Source organism: Gopherus flavomarginatus, chromosome 5 (genome assembly GCF_025201925.1).
Source record: "Gopherus flavomarginatus isolate rGopFla2 chromosome 5, rGopFla2.mat.asm, whole genome shotgun sequence".
Taxonomy (NCBI): Eukaryota; Metazoa; Chordata; order Testudines; family Testudinidae; genus Gopherus; species Gopherus flavomarginatus.
The window spans coordinates 59,885,674-59,904,294 of record NC_066621.1 but is presented as its reverse complement, the minus strand read 5'-3'; the positions used below and the strand labels follow the sequence as shown (position 1 = coordinate 59,904,294).

General features: G+C 43.8%; 1 protein-coding gene across 1 annotated transcript in view; it reads right to left on the bottom strand.

Moving 5' to 3' along the window:
* The window catches only part of WEE1 (WEE1 G2 checkpoint kinase), a 42,088-nt gene extending 24,121 nt beyond the window's left edge, over nt 1–17,967 (bottom strand). The window contains exon 1 of the mRNA XM_050955080.1: nt 17,764–17,967. The gene's annotated coding sequence lies outside the window, so the exon portion shown is untranslated. The remainder of the gene's footprint in view (nt 1–17,763) is intronic.
* Nucleotides 17,968–18,621: the final 654 nt, after the last annotated feature.

Sequence of the window (18,621 nt, the reverse complement as noted above, 5' to 3'; positions counted from 1 at the left end):
TTATAGACTAACAGATGTTTTGGAGCATGAGCTTTCCTGGGTGAATACCCACTTCGTCAGATGCGTGTCAAATCTGTTAAACATATACTCAGTTTTATGGTTCTATGAGACAAGATGTGAAACTAGAGTGTGGTCTGAGAGCAAGTGAGATGTAACAATCTCATGTAAAAATAAATAGTTTGCAGTAAAAAGCAGCACCCTTTTAAATGAATGATTTGTAAACTATTCTCATGATATTTGAGACCTGATTCATGAATTTTGAATGTTTGAGGTTGGCAATAGAGAAGAGCCACTCAACCCATTTTCATGTGTGGCATAAGTAAACCTTTGAATTAAGGATGCCTATCAGGGAGGGAAAGTGCTAGACCTGGGCCCTGTTTTGCTCTTTTAGGATGCATAATGGAGGGCTAGTGGCTCTTAGCCCAATTTAAAATTATATATATATTTTTTAAGTATTTAAACTTAACCATTGAAAGAAATGCAAATTACTTTGATTTATAAATATTGCAAACCTCTCAGAACATCGGAACATCAAGCACAGTATTCTGATTGGTTGACTGGCAGCTCTCATTTAGTAAGAACTTCTTACGCAAACTAGAAAATCACCTCACAATGAACGTGTTATATACTCTGCATTCCATTTGACAGAAACTGACCTCTCTATGACCGCTTTGACTTTGGCCCTCCACTTCATCTCTATCAGCCCTTGCTGGACTGATAATGCAATCAAGTATCTGTCCTTTATCAGTTAATCAAATTATATTAACTAAAACTAATCTTTTGAGCAAAGCTGTACTGACCAACTTTGTTTTCCCAGTCAGAGAAAGCTAGAATAATCCAGAGCTGGCTCCGTCTATGTCCCATGACCTATCATCAACTTCTCCTTATTTTCAAGACAATACACATCTCTTCCCCCCATCCCCCCATCTGTGGCTGATGCTAATGGCTAGAGTAGCTGTCACAGTCCTAGTGCCCCTGCATCCTTCTGGTAAGGTGAAAAGCATACAGAATTTATCTAGCAGCAGATCTTCTGGCCCTTATTTAGTTCCACATGATAGCATGTAGACAGCCCCCATTATAACTAATGTCTGTGCTTTTTTACACCTTTAGTGGCATCGCCATATCCTGCTTTCTTTATCCCTGGAGGAGCAAAATCAAACCTATTCTGCTGCACGAGGGACCTCTGCACCCAGAGAAAAAGGGGCAGGAGTTGTTTCTAAAAGTTTAGGAGACAGTGAGTTAAATAGACCAGATCCAGCCTACAGAGAAAAGGGAAATTAAAATGTGTACTTATCCAGATGCTCCAGTTGTTTGCTGTTTGATATGATTCCAGGCAATGGTGGATCCTAGTAACAGAAACCTTAACTTAAAACCATAAACTTTAAACACTTTTCTACAAGCCTAACTGAATACTGTCCTTACCCTCTTCCTCTCAAAGAGCCATTTCAATTGTACATTGGAGCCGGCTCCTATAACAACTCTCCTCGTCCTGTTTCCCCTTCCCTCTGCCACACCAACTGGGGGTGCCATTGTTAGCTTTGCCATATTAGTGGGGACATAACAGAGAGAGCAATGGAAGGCTTTGCCCCAAATTCCCCATCTGGAAGCCACCACCATTACTCCTGGCTTCCCTGTAAAAGGAAAGTAAACAAATGTTTAATCTGCTAGGCAAGAGCCACGGCCACTGCAAGAACCGGATTGTCTGCAGGCTGTACTACCTCACAAGGTCTTGAAAGTCAGATAACACTTGCCATGATCTTTACTGGGTCCGTTCACAGAAATGAGACAGCCATTGTCACCTCTCCTGAGACTGTCACTCTTGGCACTCTCTTCACACGCACATAGGAATATTCTTCTAAATACATCTCTTACCACCACTCTTTTCAGCAATTGGGGAATTCAATTACATTACTTGTAAGTAGTTTTCTGTTTTACCAATTATAATATTTTTGCCTTTCACTAGGTTAGGAGCTGGTGATACAGAGTGAGGTGGCTTGAGGAAGATCTTAGGCCTTGTCTACGCTAGCACTTTACAGTGCTGCAACTTTCTTGCTTCAGGGTTTGAACTCCCCTCCCCACCCTGAGCATTGCAAGTTTCAGCACTGTAAAGTGGCAGTGGTAGACAGTGTACCAGTGCTGGGAGCTACTCCCCTCGTGGAGGTGGGTTTTTTACAGCGCTGGTGCCACAACTACACAGTCACATTAAAGCGCTGCCACGGCACCGCTTTAATGTTGGTAGTGAAGACATACCCTTAGGGTGTGAGTTCCTCCAACTGTAAATGAGTGTCTTTAGTTACTTTCAGCACTGCTCTAACAGCCAGATACCTCTACCACAGACCTGCCAGCTTCCCTCCCTCCTTCCCCATACACTCTTTCATGTAGTCTAGTCCCACCTGTTTCAGTTTCACCTCAGTAGGCCCCCTATCAGACTCCTGCCCCTGCCCTGCTTGGCTTCCCACTTTTGGGTTGACATACATTGCCTGCCATTTGCTGTCTCAGGCCCCTCTCCTACTGCAACCCCTCCTGGTTTGGCATGACCTGAGCTTGATAAGCAGCCACGCTTGGGGATTAGCTCTAAACTATGTGCAGCAAGTATTGCTGCCTTTCCTGCAGCTTCCCCCTCAGCAGAGGCAGCCAGCAAGTGGGAGATGGGAAGATTTACTATAGCACCTACTACCGGCTGGAGTGGTGCTTTGCAGGAAGCTGCTTCAGCAGTAGGCAGCAGGCCCAGGGAGGTACCATATACAAGCACAACCTTTGAATGCCCCAAGGATGCACCTACACACAGTGAAAAATTTAAAAGCCTGAGATTTCCCTCTTCCCTGCACTCTGCAGTTCTGTCCCCAAGGTTCCCCTTTACTATGTGACAAAACATAGCATAAAGAAAGTGTGTCTTTTTAAAACCAAGAACATAGTATATTCCCTGACTTTAAATGATTGGACAACAGCAAATCTCTAAGGCTCAAGAACTCTTTTTTTCTAAACAGGACCTATCCTTCTATGCTATGTATTTATCCATATCCAGGTTCTCATTGGGCGCCTATCAGCATAGGGTCTGAGCCCCTATTCCTCTTCTATTCAGTATCACCTGTGATTTTGGAGGCCTGAGATCCCACAAAAGTCGGTGGTGAGGCCAGCGTATCCTAGGACCAGCGCTGGTCAATGTACATGGCTTCTTTCCTCCTTCTTTTCTAGGAGTGCTTACTCCTTTCTTCTGTTTCTTCTTTTCCTTCAATTACTTTTTCTTCTCTCTAGAGATGTTCTGAACCTCTATCCCCTTTGGGCCAAAACAACTGCCAGTAACTGCCAGCTCCAAGAACAGAGGCTTCCCATTGGAGCATCAGTTTGTCAATCAACCAACTCAGGACGTGGGACTCTTTCTTTCCCATGCAGAGCTGCACATGTCAAACTAAAGGTGATTTTTTTTCACCCGTTTAGGTAAATGGGTGCAACTTTGTGCCGGGCACCATTATATCAGTTTTAGAGCATCTTAAAGCAGCTCATCTTATGCCATTTTGTAACTGACATAAACTAAACCAATTTAAGACATTTAAACCAATTTAAGTGTGTCCATATTAGGGAGGGAGTCACTTCAATTTAATTAAATAGTTTTAGAAACTGATTTAGTTAAATGGTGCACAAATTGTGTGTAGACAAGGCCTCCTTTGCCAGCAGAGCAGATAAATCCACTAGGATATGAGAGGGTAATTATTCCTTTTGTAAATCATAAACAGGAACACTTCCATAAAATATCAAACCTTTACATACTTCTCATGTTCTTTAATGTGCTTAGAGCTGAAGTCCTCCTTTTATTTACCAAAAGGCAAAGTACAAGTGGAGTCAAACCACAGAGAGCCTCCAAAGGACAATCTTTAGAATATGGAAACTTTGGGCTAATATGAAGGTAAACTTTCAACAACAAAATAAAAATTGCCCGTTAATATATATATTTTAAGTACTATTAAAAGGGCAAATTTGATCAAATTAAAAAAATACATTGAAAATCGACACACTTCTCCTTGCTTCAGTTTCCCATCCTGTTAGTATTACCTTCTCAAAGTAAAATGTGGTTTTAAAAGATAATCTATATTAACTGCTAAGAAACCATTAGCAGTATTGGATTAAACAGCTTTTAAATCATCACAATACTGGATAAAACAAAGATTGATAAAAACAATAACATCTTAGTAAATTCTGCTCTGCATACTTCCTAGATCATGGGTTTGTTCATCCACTTTAACAGTTCAGGCCACAAGCATGATCTTGTGCTCTAAGATTTTCCCCCATAGAGAATGCAGAAAAACCTGTAACTGCAAACAAAGAAGAGTTCATCAAATGGGTGTAAAACAAGCTTTTTGGATTTTTGGATGTCAGAGTGAAGAAACAACAACATTCTTGAATAGAACAGCATTGTTTCTCCATATGATACCTTTGTTAAATTAAAAGTCTTGTATTTTTCTTTCCCATTCTTTATTCAGTCAACAAAGACTGTTCTTGCATTGTGTTAAAATGGTTTGAAATCACACTGTAATAACTTGGAACAAGATATTCAAATTCACTTTACAGAAAAGGTCTGACTATCATGACTCAAAAGGGCAAGTCATGTAGGCTCTTTTTTGAGGGAGAAATAAAAAATAGGAGGCTCAGTGCAGATCTTCGTGCAGAGGCCAAACACCTAGCTCATATGCCAGATCTTACCTGCGTAACATTTTCAGATTTGGCAGAATTTAACTTTTTGATTAAAATAAGAAATAAGTTTATAGCCCTCACAGTTGCAAAGTTCCCCTTCCAAATTTGGCCTAAGTGTAACCAATACAGTGTTGCCTTCCTGAGTCTGCAGGCAGTCTGGAATAATAGCTTGTAGAGGTTTAAATGGTCTCATACCCCATTAATCCCACTGAAGTATTTTTACTTTAATGTAAGCATTAACTATTTAATTGCTGAATAGCAGAGGGAATGTGGTGAATAATTGGAAATTGCTGCAGGAAAAATAGAAGGGAGACCCAAAAAAATATGGATAAGTGAGAGGGAAAAGAATGAATGGTGAGAAAGGAAGATAAATAAAGGGGAAAAATAGCAGTGGTCCTAAAAGAAAGCTTATTTTTCCACTGAGTGAGGCTGAATGAGACGATGTACTAACCAAATAATGATAATGGAATGTTTGTTACTACATGTTAGTCATATATAGACACTCTACTTTGTGCAGACCTCCCCTCCCGGTGAGGCTCAGGAGACTATGTAGTCCTACATTTATATACCTTGTCCCATTAATCATAATTAAAAATGGAATTTGGCCATCTCCACAGAATACGTTTTGACACTCTTGCCCTAGTGGATAGATTCCACATCAAAAAAGCTACTACAACAGTTTGCACCCCTGTTGACAGCCTCAGCAAAGGCACCATAGAGTGAATGGCCTAAACCAGTGATTTTCAAACTTTTTTTCTGGTGACCTAGTTGAAGAAAACTGTTGATGTCCGTGACCCAATGGAGCAAGGGATGAGGGGTTTGTGGTACGGGAGGGGCTCAGGTCTGGGGCAGAGGGTTGGGGTGTGGGATGGGGTCAGGGCTCTGGGCTGGTACCAGGGATGAGGGATTTGGGGTGCAGGAAGAGGCTCTGGGTTTGGGGGGGGCTCAGGGCTGAGGCAGGGGGTTGGAGTGCAAGAGAGGGTCAGGACTCTGGGCTGGGGATGCAGGCTCTGGGGTGGGGCTAGGGATGAGGGGTTTGGGTGCAAGAAGGGGCTCAGGATTGGGGGGAGCTCAGGGCTGGGTCAGGGGATTGGGGCACGGGCTCAGGCAGCTCCTGGTCAGCGGCACAGTGGGGGTGCTAAGGCAGACTTCCTGCCTGTCCTGGCACCACAGACCATGCTGCGCCCCAGAAGTAGCCAGCAGCAGATCTGGCTCCTAGGCGGAGGTGTGCAAGCAGCTCCGTGCGCTCTCACCTGCAGGTACAGTCTCTCCCCCCGCCCCAGCTCCCATTGGCCAGCGGAGACAGTGCTCGGGGTGGGGGCAGCACGCAGAGCCCCGTGGCCCCGCCACCTAGGAGCCAGACCTGCTGCTGGATGCTTCTGGGGCTCAGCATGGTGTCAGAAACTTAGGGACTAGCCTGCCTTAGCCAGGCAGCACCGCCAACAGGACTTTTAATTGCCCGGTTGGCAGTGCTGACCAGAGCTGCCGCAACCCAGCGCTTTACATTCCGGGTCGCAACCCGCAGTTTGAAAACCACTGGCCTAAACCATGGAGATTGCCTGAAGAGGTCATTGTGAGCTGGAGGCAGTGCTGGGGAAGCTTGCACTGTGTTGTGCTCAGTGGACCAAACTGATCCCAAATTCAGTGAACCCAATTAAATAAATTACCCTCAGATAAACTGAGCTCTTTGGCCTTGCGGATCTTGCAGTCTCAGGCCCCCATCCTGCAAACAGATACACTACTAGTGTTGACCTTTATGTTCATGCAGTGTCCCACTGAAGTTCACAGGATTCCAGTAGTGTAAGAGTTTGCACCAATACATCTATTTGCAGGATCAGGGCCTATATTTTTGCATATAAAGTTTAAATAGATTTAAAAAAATAAAACATAAATGTACACAATATGGAGCATGGAAGCCTTAATAACCAGACATGCATCTCTGAGCCTCCACAGACTTGCTGACAAATGCGTGCTTTTAATTATAGGTTTGAAGCTCAAAGGGAAAACTTTGTTACTTCCTTCTGTGTGTAGACGAGGAACCCTAATAATGCCAAAAGGGAGGGGAAATATGTGAAAAAACTGTTTGTGCTGTAGGGGGAAACTGACACAGAAGTGGATGTGGTGCCATCTTGTCAAGGTTTTCTGCACTTACAAGATCAGCCACTGTCCCTAAAACCACTTATGGCTAAATTAGAGGAGCTCAACCAAGGTTTGGATGGTGTCCATTCCACAGCAGCCAACATGGACTTAAAACTGGTTAAACTGGTGAGAAAAATAAACAGCTTCCAAAAAAGAACAGCTGGAGAGCCAAATTGCACAAGTGAGAATCAGAAGCAAATAGAGTAAAGCAGGACAACTCTCAGCCCTGATGACTAATGTAATGAAAGAAAATAAAACAAAATGCTATGCTTTATCGTGGTTATGCTTGAAAAGCAAGTTAAGATGCATAATCTAAACAGCTGCCTGACATTTTACACATTGCTATAAGCGATGACCCTGTTTTCATTGAGCAATAGACTATTCTGTCATAACCACACAGCCTTGACTAAGACTGTTACTGCTAGAATTACTGATGTTTCAGATACAATCTGAACCCTACAAGCTGTGCAGAAAAGCACACACTGTGTAATAGCAGCAAAATTCTTATTTTTCCAGATCTTGATCACAGACTGCTCTAATTTATTCCAAGTACTGGCCCAATCAAACGACCATTAAGATAGCTTAAAGAAATCCTCACCTCTCCCTCTGTCTTGCACCAAACACAGCTCACTTGGACCAGAGGAACTGGCTTTCTGACTCACAAGTTCTTGGTGTTGAAACTTGAAGAGCTTCAGACAGAATTCCACCCATTTGGAATGTGCTGAGTATAGAGAAGGCTTCTAACTTTCACAGAAATCCTTAATATTACTCAGTACTGTAGTACAAAATAATTATATAGTGGTTGAGATTTTCTAGTAGTTTTACAAAGCCTTTATTTTTTTACCTTTATGCATCTTAAGATCTGATCCTGTAACTCTTACACATACGAGGAGTCAAGATGAAGTCAAGATAAAAGTTAATGAGTCAGAATAATTGAAAAGAATTATTGCTCTAACATCAACAGATACTGTGACTATAATATAGAGTTAAGATGTTCTATTCCTTTTTAAAATGATTGTGGTTATAATGATTTAACATAAAATGGAAATCATTTTGTATCGGTCATTAAAAATTATTAAACAATTTCCCAACACAACCTAAACAAATCTAAGCAATCACAGTAATTATTTCACTAGCTGTTAGTAATTTTTCTTAGTGTATGTAAAACCCTAAATAATTCCTCTATCTTCTTGGGGTTTTCAATATTATTATTGTCCCTTTAGCCATCTCTTATACATACTATACAGATTGAAGGCCAGATTTTTAAAGGTATAGGTACAGATAGGTGTCTAGTAGAATTTCCAAAAGTGCCTGGGCACCTAACTCCCATTGAAATCAATAGGAGTTAGACACCTGGGTACTGCTGAAAATCCCTCAAGCACATATCTGCATCTTTAGATGCCTAAATCCTTTACAAATTTGGCGCTTAGATCGTCTAATCTTTGCTCACAAGCCAATCCCTTTCCCAGTAACTTTGTTGTAATTCTCCGAACTCCATCCAATTTGTCAATACCTTTTGGTTAAGGAGGGGACCAGAAAGGAATGCAATAGTCCAGATAGGTCTAGTCACACCAAAAAGGGGCCTATTTCCTCCCTCCTTCATGACAGAACACTTCTGCATATGCAGCTCAGAACTGCATTAGCCTTTTAGGCTGCCATATCATATGCAAACTCATCCCATTTCCTAGTAATCACTTCTAGATTTTCTTTTTAAAATTACTGTTCCAAGTTTCTCCTTCCCATTGAATATCTGTGCTTCAGATTATTTTTCCTTAGATGTACTAATCTGAATCTCATTTTATTTTCTGGGTATGCTTCTAACATAAGTACCTTTCTATTATGTCCCTGTCCTGAATGGCATTTGCAATTCTTTCCATTTAATATCTTGTGAATTTTGTTAGCACGCTGTTTACCATCTGTTCTAGATCTTGAATTCTGGGTCATGCTGTTCTGGCAGGACCGGCGCTAGGGGTTTGAACGCCCTAGGCGGACAGCAATTTCGCTGCCCCGCGCGCTGGTCCCGCGGCTCCGGTGGAGCTGCCGCAGTGGTGCCTGCGGAGGGTCCGGTGCTCCGTGGCTCCGGTGGAGCTGCCGCAGTGATGCCTGCGGGCGGTCCACCGGAGCCGTGCGAGCAGCCGACCGTCCACAAGCACGACTGCGGCAGCTCCACCGGAGCCGCGGAGCACCGGACCCTCCGCAGGCACCACTGTGGCAGCTCCACCGGAGCCGCCTGCCGCCCCTTCCGGCAAAATGGCGCCCACCAATTATTCTGGCGCCCTAGGCGATTGCCTAGGCTGCCTAAATGGTAGCGCCGGTCCTGTGTTCTGGGCATTAGTATTCAAAACAAGGAACAAAAATCAATGTCCTATATAGTAAAGAAAGTACAAATTATGTTTTTAAATTCTAAATTGTAGTGGGATGAAATCCAAAATACATACAACAGAAGGTCATATCATATAATTTATTATTGAATATTTTCTATTTATCTCATAGTAGTACCCAGAGGCTGCAACAGAGCTCATGGTTCCATTGTATTAGGCATAGTAAAAACACATAGGAAAACATGGGGCCCAGATCCTCAGCTGGTATAAACTGCCATAGCTCCATTGACTTCAACTTACACAAACTGAGAATCTGATCATGGTCCCTGCTCCAAAGAACTCAAAATCTTAGGTTTAGTGTCTACACACAAAAGTTGTACTACTTTAACTATACCAGTATAGTTAACACAGTACAACTACCCTGTTGTGGATGCAGTTACACCAGTATTAAAGTGCTTATACTGGCATAGCTTATTTCTATTTATGAGGATGCTCCTTAGAAGGACTTACACACACTGAACCAACAGTTATACTAGTACAAAAACTGTGTGTAGACTAGGCCTTAGCTAGCCCTTCTAATCCTGCAAACACTTATGCACGTGAGTACCTTTACACATGTGAGTAGTCCCAATGAATTTAGTGGGACAATTCATAAGCATAAAGATGCATATTGCTCAAGTGTGTAAGAGTTTGCATGATTGGGGTCTAAGAAGGCAAGCAATATACGAAGAATGGAGTGGAAGAGGGATACAATGAAATATATACATTTTATATACATTTTGACATTTTAAAAATAATTATCCATGAAGTAAATGCCAATTAATCCCATCTGCCCCTCAATCCATATTTAACTGGCCGATTTCTCAGAGGCATCACAGCATATATTCAAATCATATGATACTGACCACTAGGCTAACTGTCTGGCTGAATTACCTCTACAGCAAAGGGAGAAAAATCTAACAGAAATAATTTTATAATGTCGTTATTTCTGGTGCAGTTTCCAACAGCTTAATATTAGCATTCTGCCACGACAGGAGAACAGATAGGCCTCTGGCCATCAGGGGCTAGGACAAATGACCTTGCCTTGAATTACTCAGCTATATATTAAGAGCCCACTCAGCCAAGTATCACAGACCATTAGGACTTAGGGTATGTCTACACTGGCAGAGTTACAGAGCCAGCAGTTACAGTGCTGCTCAGAGAACACTGAAGGGAAACCACTGTTGTGTGTTCACACTGTCAGCTGCCTATGCATTAGCGTGCTCACACTTGCGGCGCTTGCAACGGTGCACTCTGGGCAGCTATCCTACAGAACATCTATTCCTCTTCTCCCACTAAGAAATGTGGGAAGGTGGAGGGGGTCGCAGGGTATCCTGGGTCCTCTCCCAATGCCCCGTCATGCATTGCTTCACATCCCAGCAATCCCTGTTCTTCCGTCTGCATTTGGTGCCATCTTTAAACAGTTTGTGTACTGCACACTCTGCCTCTTCAGGCTGCAGAAATGGATCCCACACTGTTGACCAATATGCTTCTTGCGATCACCAACACGTCACGAGTGGAAGTGGAGTTATTCCTTAAACTACAAAGGCAAGAGAAGTGCAACATTGATTTCGCCACGCATAGTAGCTATGACACGAGATTGCTTGTGACATTCACAAAGGTGTTGACCACAGTGGAACGCAGCTTTTGGGCTCAGGAAACAAACACTGAGTGGTGGGATCAGATCATCATGCACTTCTAGGATGACGAGCAGTGGCTGCAGAACTTTTGGATGAGGAAAGCCACATTTATGGGACTGTGTGATGAGCTCACCCCAGCCTTGTGGCACAAGGACACAAGAATGAGAGCTGCTCTGTTGTTGGTGATTGCACTGTGGAAGCTGGTTACTCCAGACTGCTACTGATTCATAGAATATCAGGGTTGGAAGGGACCTTAGGAGATCATCTAGTCCAACCCCCTGCTCAAAACAAGACCAATCCCCAGACAGATTTTTACCCCAGTTCCCTAAATGGCCCCCTCAAGGATTGAACTCACAACCCTGAGTTTAGCAGGCCAATGCTCAAACCACTGAGCTATCCCTCCCCCAACTAACCAGTTCGGAGTGGGAAAGTTGACTGTTGGACTGGTGTTGATGGAAGTTTGCAAGACTATTAATTGCATCCTGCTCCAAAAGACTGTGACTCTGGGCAATGTGCGTGACATTGTGGATGGCTCTGCACAAATGGGCTCCCCTAATTGCGGAGGGGAGATAGATGGCACACATATTCTAATTCTGGCACCAGACCACCTAGCCACCTAGCACATTAATCAGAAGGGGTATTTCTCAATGGTTCTCCAGTCATTCGTGGATCACCGTGGGCATTTCATGGACATTAACACAGGCTGGTCCGGAAAGGTGCATGATGCATGCATCTTTGGGAACACTGGCCTGTTCAGGAAGCTGCAAGCAGGGACTTCCTTCCCAGACCAGAAGATCACTGTAGGGAAAGTCAAAATGCCCACTGTGATCCTGGGAGACCCCGCATACCCCTTAATGCAGTGGCTTATGAAGCCATAACTGGGGCACCTTCACAGCAGTAAGGAGTGGTTCAACAACAGGCTGAGCAAGTGTAGAATGACTGTTGAGTGTGCATTTAAAGGCCTGCTGGCGCTGCTTATATGAGAGGCTGGACCTGGCCAATGACAATATTCCTACGCTTATAGCCGTGTCCTGTACGCTCCGTAATATTTGTGAAGTGAAGGGTGAAAGCTTCACACAGGACTCGACTGCTGAGGCTCAGCACCTGGAGGCTGAATTTGAACAGCAAGAAACCAGAGCCATTAGAGGGGTGCAGTGTGGGGCCATAAGGATCAGGGATGCCTTGAGGCAGCAATTTGAGGCTGAAAGCCACTAACATTTGTTGCTATGCTTGGGAGTGCAGTGCTTGTAATGCTAGGAGGTGATTGTGATTGGTGCAGACGATGCACTATGAAGGCATAAGAAAATCGCCTGTTGCGTTGCAGGGCTCTGTTTGCTTTCAATTAATGGAATAAAGATTGCTTTCAAACGAAAACAATTCTTTTATTAAAAAACAATCAATCAATCAATCAGAGGAGAGAGAGAGAGAGAGACAGACAGACAGACAGAGACAAAAAAACACAACAGCATTGAGGGACATGGGGGAAGGGAGGGTCCCAGAAGGAGGTGGAGTCCTGGGATGGTTAAATATTTGTTTATGTCCAATCTTCTCCTCTGGAGTACAGTGCAGCAGGTACTGTACTTCAGCAGCACTAAACTGCAGACGGACAGGTGTTGAGTACAGTGAGTAATGGGAGTCCACAGGGCTGGACTGTGATGAGGCAGGAGTGGAATGCAACGGGTACACACTGGAGCCAGCAGATTGATAAGATTGTGTTGGCGGTGTCTGGGAGGAACATGGGAAAGAGTTTTGCAACAGCGGCTGCATGGGAGGGCGGGCGAGCACAGAGCTGCTCGGTTTGCAGGGTTAGTATAGCCTGGAGCATGTCCGCTTGGCTCTCCATAATGTTTAAGAGCCGCTCCATGGCTTTGTTCCAGCAAGCTGCATTCTCCTTTCAGTCCCTCTTCTCGCTGTCCTGTCACTCCTTCAATTCTTGTTTTTTGGACACGGAGTGCATCTTGACATCACGCAGAAAGTCCTCCTTAGTTCTTCTTGGCCGCTTTCTTATTCTGCGCAGCCATTCAGCCAGTGATAACAAAAAGGGAGGCTGGGATCCCAAGATCATCTCTGTGAAGCCAAAATGCAACATTTTACAGAAGCAGTATTTAAGTATACACAGATCACTGATTTAAAATACAGCCACTATTCACACACTTGTCACTAACAGGCTGACCCCAAGCAAGCACACATGAGCCACAAGACCCCCAAAATGGTGAGCCAGCACAGGAGTAGGGGAAATCAGTGTTCCAGGACCATACTGTACACTGTGCATGTGGCTTTTGGGGACAGCCAGCACTGCAGGGGGGAAGGGGCTTAAAATCATTCCTGTCCCCACATTTTCCACAGGCTGTGTTCATTATGGAAGATATCTCGCTGCTGAGGGTGAGCAGGGAATCAAGCAAGGCTCGCCTGCGGGCAGCAATGGTCTCCCCAGTGATGGCAGAGTGGTGCGGGAAAGTTACCCTTAATGGGGCAAGAAACAAAGCAGCTCTGCCAAAGAACCTACAGGAGTGGGTTGCCCAGTATCTCCATAAGAGTTTCCTGGAGATCTCTGAGGCAGATTCCTGTGAACTAAGGAAGACAATCAACACCCTGTTCCACTGCTCAGAGTAGGTATGTGGTGGTATGCACATCATACAGACACAAGCCTGCTTTCTGCCCCCAACAACTCGCTTCAGCAATTCCCAAATCAATTCCATTTACCAGGGGCCTCCTCTCCTGTTTGCGCTTCACCAAGATCTGACAGCTGTTACTAGCTAGCCTCCTCCAGGGTAGAGAAGAGCTCTTGGCTGCATGCATCTCTGACATCCAAGTCATCTTCTGCCTCTGGGCTCCTCTCCCCCAGCACATCTTCATCCAAGATTTCCTCCTCTTGGCTCGGTCCACTCTCAACTGGCATGTGAGCCACCAAAGTATCCACAGTGGCCTTCACAGTGGCAGTGGGGTCGCCACCAAGTATTGCATCCAGCTCTTTGTAGAACCATCAGCTCGTGGGCGCAGCACTGGAGTGGCAGTTTGCTTCCTGTGCCTTGTGATAGGTGTTCTGCAGCTCCTTCACTGTGACCCTGCACTGCAGTGTGTCCTGGTCATGGCCCCTTTCTGTCATGTATTGTGAAATCTGTCTGCAGGTATCATAATTCCTACAGCTGGAGCGCAGCTGGGACTGGACAGCCTCCTCTCCCCAAATGCTGATGAGGTCCAGCAGCTCAGCATTGCTCCAAGTGGGGGACTGCCTGGTGCGTTGAGCAGGCATGAGACCACTGCATGCATCACCGAGCAAACAGGAAAGGGACAATCAAAATTCCAAAGGAATTTATAGGATGGGGATGATGGTTGGTCACCTGAAGGCAGAGCAGTAGAGTTCAAACTGATGACCAGAGTGTCGAGAACAGGCATTGTGGGACACCTCCCAGAGGCCAATCACTGTAGGGACTGTAATCGACCAAGGTGTCTACACTGGCACTGCGGCGCTGTACCCTGGTGCAGAAAGCTGTATACCTCTTGGGCTGATTTTTTCACAGTGCTGCAACTGAGCAGTTTCTGCACACTAAGTGGCTTGGCAGTGCGTACACCTCGGGAGTTAGAGAGCAGAAAGCTGCTTTACTGCGCAAGAACTTGCCAGTGTAGACAAGGCCTGAAATACTATGGTGATGTGAGGATCATAAAATTACCTAGACAGACCAATAAGATTAGGTAGCCAATAAGAGAAGAAGGACTCTTAAATCTCAATCATTCCTTATCAGCCAGAAGGTCAGTGAGGAATTTAAAGAAAGGAATTAGTGAAATCCTCATAGTTTTGACAGAGATGAAAAAGACTCCTTTGCTCAGGGTAAAAAATATTCAATTATGCCAGTGGAGCTGTAAATATTTTATCATTCCTTTGAGCAAAATAGTTAAATAATCTCAACAGAACAGAAACAAATCAATACACAAAACTGTTTTCACTTCAGAACCTGAAATGGGATTTAAGAGAGTCAAATTTTCATTAGAGAGGAACATACACAGAGAATTTAGGACCAAATGCTTATGGAAACGTATGTTGCTGATATATCCTTGTACCCTTATTGGGTTAATAAAAGTATTCCCTGAATATACATTTCAGTTGAAGAAGTCTTATATCATACCCCTGAAGGTTTAAGTGTCAGGCAGTTATCATTTTTAAGGTCTAATTGTATTAATGTCAGATGCTCCTTTCCCTTGAAAAAGTGAACTCTACTTGCAAAATCAAGAACAAGGAGCAATGTCACAACTGGGGGCAAAATCTAAGATAAATTCTTAAATCCAGACACAACAGGAGGAAATGATTGTTTGTATTGCTTAAGTGCAGTATAATTTACTGTAATAAAGGTGTGACACATCAGAGTTCTAGTAAGAGACTGCTCTTTATTTTCTGGCTACTGATATATGCCATGGGCCAGAGTTACAAAAAGATGATATCCTTATCACATAGCAGGGGTTATTACCCATTGACCACTGTTACATTTACTACCATCTTTAAACATTATGTGGAACTGCAGGAAATGTAAAATTCGTCAACATTTTGTAAATCATTTTCTGGCAACCAGATTTTAAACCTGAGGACAACTCTATTTTAAATTTTAAACGACTGTATAAATCCACCTGGGAACGGCTTCTGCTAAACCAACATATATATTATTGGGAGTTTCCCCTTAAAATCTAAAGTCAGATCCTCAGCTGGTGTAAACTGTCATATCTCCTTTGAAGTCAATGGAGCGATGCAATTTACACCATCTGCAGATCTGCCTCTAGAGATTATATCACCATGTTACAAAAAATTACCATACCTCATTATTATTTGTACTAACTTGGACCTCAGGTTTTACGCAGACCCAATGCAAATAATTATCTAACTGCACTTTGTTTATACATTTATTTTATACATTTTTCCAAGACAGTGACGGGGCAAACTGAGTACATTTTTAAAATGCTAACAATTGAAAAGTAGTATCTGAACCAAACAAACTGGTCATGTACAACCCACCACTCACCTTCTCTCTGGTAATGATTCCCATCCCCATACCAGGTAAATAACAAGTCTCCTCTCCCCCAACAACCAATGAAATATTTCAGAGTTGCAGTTTTTTTAAATAGCTGTAGAGTTTTATAAAATATTTCAGTCCTGTCACTCATATGGGGCAATGTCTAACAATAGAACTGGAGTACAATTCTATCAGAGAACTCTGTTGCTTCAGAGCTAGTCCTATGTGGCTGAGCTATGATAGCCTATGTAACCCACAGGCCAAATCCCAGGGCCAGCGTGAGTGAGCTCCATGGCTGTTGAAGCTGCCAGGTGCGAAGGAAAGAATCTCATCCTTTCCTTATAAGTGGCTACATAGTGACCCATCCCACCTGTGTCCTTGAGGATGTGGTTGGGGAAGCACTGAGCATGCTCAGTGCCTCCACACTCACTGGCCAAAAGACATCCGTCTCTGGCACGTGGACACCGTTAGTGGAACGTGCCTGTGGACAAGCACTCAAAGGGGAAGATATGGATTCTTCCATGTTGACTGACAAGCAGCCTCCAAAGAACTTTAAAGGGTGTTTCACATCCCTTACAGGTCTCCAAATCAGAGTGTCTGCTAGTAAGGAACAAAGGGCCATTAAGCCAAAGAAACGCTCCCTCCAATACAGTTGGGGGGTGAGGCATGGGGAAAACTTCTTTCCAGGGTGAACCATTTCCATTTTAACCTTTTGTAATATATAGACTATATCCCCAGCCTTCTTTCCCCACACCCTTACAGGAGAAGCAACAGACAGCTGCAGCAGCCACTGCGGCCCCAGTGGGATTCAGAGGATCCAGGAGCCACATAGGGTTGCTCAGCTCCCAAATGCCCAAACAGCTCTTCCCCTTGCCTCTGCCCCTTTTCCTTCACACTGTGCCTGAACAGCTCTAGTATCAGTGGTGCCAAGAATAACTATGCAGCAAGAAGGGACTATTGCTCCTTTTACAAGAGTGTAACCAGGCCTGAAGCTTGGCCTCATAAGAGCAAAAAGAAGGTAGCCCAGCCCCAGCCAATGCATGTATGTTTCTGAGTTCCCTCTTCAAGGCAGGGGGACTCTTTGTTATGCGTACAGTGCCAGCCCCATTGGGCCAGCAGGGCTGGAGGATCTATAGTAACCACCTTCCCCATCTTGGGGAAGCAGGGCTCTTAAGGGAAAGAGATGCTAGACTGCTGTGAAGGGAAGCTTAGCTCATGTGATGGAAAGGATCTTGGGATCTCAGAGGAGAAAATGTGATTGTGTATTGGGAGGTGGGGAAATTGATTTTGAAGAACAGGGAAGGTAATATATTTTAAGGCAGGAGTTGGTTTTGTAGGGGCAGAACTGATTGTATGGGATGGGGATTCAAATCTGAAAGTGAGAGGAAATAATGTATAGGGAATACTTAGATAATAGGGGTGACTGTTGGGGAGTGAATTGTACAGTAAGTTATTTTGTTTGTGGGGGAGCCATTCATAAACTGTCTCCCTGTCCTTGGCTTGTACTAAAGAGTTCACTTCACTATGAGGAGGAAGGGACCTCCAAGGAAAGGGTATACGACATAAGGGACAGGCAAGATATTCCTACTCCTAACTGCCCAATTTTAAAATGCCACTCCTACCTCCCATCTGATTTCCTCATTCCCACATGCCCCATTCCTTCTCACTGCTCCAGCTGCAATTCAGACTCTCTTACTGAATTTCTTCTTGCCAATCCCTCCCTCCAGCAACCCAATTCCATATTTGATCTGTCTCATACCAAAGAATCTTCCAATTCCAACAACATCTGATATCTTCTCCAGTTCACCAAAAACATTCTTCTGGCTCTTAGGCCTGGTCTACACTAGGGGGCAATCGATCTAAGATACGCAACTTCAGCTACGAGAATAGTGTAGCTGAAGTCGATGCATCTTAGATCGACTTAGAATTACTTACTTCGCGTCCTCACGGGGCGGGATTGATGGCCGAGGCTCCCCCGTCGACTTTGCTTCCACCTGTCGCCGAGCTGGAGTTCAGCAGTCGACAGGAGAGCGATCGGGGATCGATTTATCGTGTCTACACTACACATGATAAATCAATCCTCGATAGATCGATCGCTACCCAGCGGGTAGTGTAGACGTACCCTTAAGAGTAAAAGCAGAGATTAAAAGAACATTAATCTCTTCACTATGAACTGATCATCATTCCATTACACATGCAGATTTGATTCCCATGCAGGCCTCATATGTAAAATGTATGTAAACACCATTTCTCCTTCCCTCTCTAACTTGTATTGGTAGCCTACCTCTTTCCATCTCCAGTTTATTCTGTACACTGAACTGAGATTTTTTTTTAAATAACTGGTAACAAACAAAGCACACCTAGGAACTTTCAAGGTTCATAAAAGCTATGAAGATACTTCCTATGATGTATAAGAGGGATTTCTTAAAGAATAATACTTTAAACAGTCTTCTGAATAGCGATAGTTTAAGAGGCTGTGCAACAGACTGAATAGTAGAAATAAGAAAATAGTAATCAAATTTGGGTTGTAGATAATTTACAGAAAATAGAAATGAAGCTATTCCTATCCCAGTCCTCTTACTTCTTCAAAAAGATGGTGCCACAAGTACTCCTGTTCTTTTTGCAAAAAAAAGAAAAAAAAACAAACAACTCTGGGATTTTATGCCAGATGCCATATCTTTCATTTTTGTATAAAGGGACAATTTTTAAATGCTTGTGAGAAACTAGCCTAGCTGGCAGGCAGTTTATCCCTCCATGCCAGATAATATTTACTTCTGTGTGATAACAGGAGCT